Source organism: Pan troglodytes, chromosome 12 (genome assembly GCF_028858775.2).
Source record: "Pan troglodytes isolate AG18354 chromosome 12, NHGRI_mPanTro3-v2.0_pri, whole genome shotgun sequence".
NCBI classification, from domain to species: Eukaryota; Metazoa; Chordata; class Mammalia; order Primates; family Hominidae; genus Pan; species Pan troglodytes.
In genome coordinates this window covers 70,701,465-70,705,757 of record NC_072410.2, presented here as the reverse complement: position 1 = coordinate 70,705,757, position 4,293 = coordinate 70,701,465, and positions in this window count along the sequence as shown.

The window sequence follows — 4,293 nt, the reverse complement described above, 5'->3', positions numbered from 1 at the left end:
AGGAAACTATTCATTATAACTGGATGGGAATAACAATATATGAGCTAGTAAGAAATAAAGATGCCTCAACATAATAATATAGGAATAGCAGAGATAATACAATGTCCTAAGACATGTTACCATATGACATGGCCACTGCACTAGGCTGAGCATTGAAGGAAGACCCTCTGCCACAACCTCCCCCAAACAAGGATGTGATCCAGATCTTGTTGGAGAGAGCAAGGCTATAGCCCACAAAATGGAAGGAAAGTCACTGTGATGCTGCTCTGGCAGAAATCTCTGGAAGTATACTCTCTGAAACTTACAGAAAATCACCCTTCCTGGGTGCCAGAGAAAGTTGTTCACAGAAAAGTATCTCATCAGAGACCACTCGGCTACAAAACTACCTGAACAAGGATCCTGGGGAACTGGATGGCAGGTGGGTAGTGCTGGCTACCCTGCTGTAGTCAGGCACTGGAGAAGTGGCAAGCACTTCTTAGGGCTTAAAGGCTGGAATTGTTGATCACCTCACAGGAGCCCAGTGCTAGGGAAACTAGGAGCCTGCAAAAGTATCCTAGTACAAGAAGCAAACCCTTTCCTTTTGCAATCTCTCTTCAGCACTCCATTAAGAAAGCTTAACATTGTGTCAGCTGAAAAAAATGAAAATACTTAAAAGGAACCAGCCAATTTTCAAAGAATAGGGAAATAAGGGTGAATTTGGAACTAAGAGGCAATGTATTGGTAACCAGCACACCCTATTACCCAAAGTTGCAACTTCACCTAAATCATTGTGATCTTTTTCAAGACAACAGAAAGGAAGAAAGCAGAAAAATAAGGTTAACCCTTTGTTTAATTATAAATCCTGGAATTCACATGTAACCCTTCTGTTTTTGTCCCATTGGTCAAAACTAGTCACATGTCCACACTTAAAAGCAGGTTGGAACAGTTAGTTTAGTTTTAAGCAGTGCAGCTAAAATTCTTAACTTAAATATTAAGGAAGTAGTTAGTAATCCATATTAATGAAAACTATCAGCTTCTGCCACGTTTGAATTTTTATTTTTCATCTGGATTTGGTTTGTGTTATACGAGATAAATACAGTTAATTCCTCATCACATACTTATCAGTATATTTGTTGATCTATTGTAAGAGCCATCTCTTTTCTTCACCAATAGTGATCTATTCTTTGCCCTATTTTTCCCAGCTTATAGTTTGCACCTTCACTCAGATATCACAGTTCATTGCCCTAACTCCCTGACACTTAGAAAAGCTGCTGATATCCAATGATATATGGCAAGTGATTCCTGTTTTCTCAACTATTACTGCAAACAGGCACTTCTTAAAAATTCAGACATATTAGTGACTTAAATATAATGATGTTGACTGAAAAAATCTTATGAAATGGGAATGTCACTGGAAGATTCAGCGATATATAACATAATGACTATCTGACTTAAAAGTGGGAGACAATAGAATTGTTTACAAGTACAGAGATATCACTGACATCAAAAGACTTCAAATCTATTTGGGATATTTCACATTGTTCTGAAGTGACTTTGTAATAGTCTTCATACTCAGTTCTAACCAAATATTGAGCCTTCACAATGGGCCCAAACAGTGTTTTTGATGTAAGATACACATCAACAGGCAAAACAAACAAACAGAAAACAACAAAAAAGTTCCTTCTTTCACAGAGCTTTTATGGCAGTGGGCTTGAGTGGTACTGCAGAAAAATTAAACAAACATATTGGATGCCACTAAAAAGAACAAGAATAATGAACTTCAAAATAGCACAAAGAGAAGAGGTTTTGTATTTACATAGGAAGACTAAGGTGATATATGTGCAGAGATAAAGAAAATGACTGAGCAAGCCATGTGGCTATCTGGAGAAAAAGGATTCCGGAAAAATTATGCAGCATTTACAAATGCTGTGAAGTGTATTTAAGGACCAAGAAGAAAGCCTATGTTGGTGGAGAAGTAAGTTATGAGGAATATAGTAGAAGATGCCATCAAGAAGATGGCAGAAACCGGATCATAGAGTCTTACTAGCCATGGTAAGAATGGACATTTCTGACACACATAAAAGACATACAGTAGCAAGAATTACTCTCAATTTCCAACTACCTTTTCTGATTATTTAAAACTTATCCTCTCTTAAATATCTGCCTTTCGTGCTTATAAACTCAGATAACTATTTTAAAAAACAGGGCTGGATTAACAAGGGCAATTGGGTTGGCTATCAAATCAGAAAAGACTATCTATATCCTGGATCTCCAAGCTGCTTTCTGAAAATATCTTTCAAATAAGTGGTACTCTTAGATAGTACCTGACTGGTAAGCTATACTAAATTCAAATATTTAGGTGAAATAATTATTTTATTTATTTAATCTGAAAATCTTGTATTTAATATGAAGTGATTATTAAAACACTCATGCACAATGTAATTAAATTATTTCATGGACACTGCCTTTCTCGGCTGGCTGTTGATCATATTTTTCATGCATCTTTAGATGAGGTTTGAAATATAAATATTGTTACATTTTAGTCAGATAAAGTTAAGAGATAATAAAGTGCTATACATTTAGCTATATACCATGTACAAAATATAGAAATTTAATTAAAAAAAAGGACAATCTGGAGATAACATTAGACGTAAAAAGAAACTGCATAATGTATGAAGATGCTGTAAGTCTGCACTATTGAACTTTACAAAATTGACTTTTAATAAGAAAAAAGTAATCTGTATAAAAAGAAATTTATAAATTTTTGTTGCATTTTGTATTATTGTAGTTTTACTATATACACATTAAAATATATTTTATCTGAAATAATATTTTTTTCTGAAAGTGTTGATTTCTAATTCTCAAAATGTCTGTCATATTATCAAAATATAAGTCTAAAAACCTGCAAAAGCAAATCTATAAGCCAAAAGATATACAAAAATGAAAAGCTAAGCTTCAGAGAAAAAATGCTATCCAACCTACTTCTATTATCCCCAATACTGTTTTTGAAAAGAAGTAACTGTTCTCACAAACCACCAAAATGTGGGAGTAGAATGCACTGCTTTGAATTATGCCCCGTGTTAATAATGCCTTGTAGTCTTGTTTATTGTTATGTTTATAGATCTCCACACTCAAGCTTTTTTGGGGGGGTTTTCCAGTCTTCCTGGCAGCTCCAAGCCACTTTAGAGAGGGGATAATTTGATACTTCAGTTCTGTCCTTTAGGGGGATCTATTTCTCCATTTTAGATTATCAACCATCCCCTTTTATCACTAAGGCATACTTACGAGGTGATAATATTTTTCTTAGTTTTGATCTATGCCTAGGTGTCAGGATATAACCCCTGATTTTGTAGCTGAAGCTTTTGGGATCCTGGGGAAAAAAAAGGCTAGGTTCATGACAATCATCCCATTTTCCTCATTTACTCACCCAGTTTATAATAATCTCTTTATATCCAAGTTATATTTAAAATATCTTCTTTATCACTGTATCTCCAATGTCAAAATAGTTTCTCACACATAGTGACAGTCTAGTAATATATTTTTGCATTAATTTTTATCATATTGTGTTCAAATGGGATATTTTATTATTCTCATGACATTTTTTCCCTTTATATAACATCCTGGTTTTCCCAATTACAATAACTTTTCATTATGAACATTGACCATACCTTATTATGAGAGGAGAGGGGAAGTGGGTCAGTGGGATAAGGGGGGCAACAACACTAGTAGACATAATGAATCACCTGCAACTTTGATCCCAAGAGAGACAGAGACAGACAGAGAAAGAGAGAGAGAGAGAGAGAGAGAGAGAGAGAGAGAGAGAGAAAGCAAAAGAAAGCTATAGCAACTAATGCTATTCAGCATTTTTCCAAAAGCACTGAAAAAATCGGGCTTCACCGATAGAATTTTGACTGTATATATGTATGTGTGTGTATATATATATATATATATATATATGCACATATATATGTGTATATATATACACACACAGATATATGTATATATATATACACACATATATATGTATATGTATATTTTGACTGTACATATATATATGCATTGCTTCTCTTTTCTTTCTACCTCTTAGTATCTGGTTTCCCGAAGATGTTTGCCCAAAGGTATTTCTCTTCTCCCACTCTTTCCTTTGAATTTTGTATACTATGATTTTATCTGACAGTCATTTCTAAATGTCTGTTTCTATGGTTAATTTTCTTCTATCCTTCGGGTTCATTTTTCTAACATCTTCCAACTGGATATTTCTAAATGACTATTCTATAGATTTTAAGAAAAATCTATTAGAAGCTAACATTATTT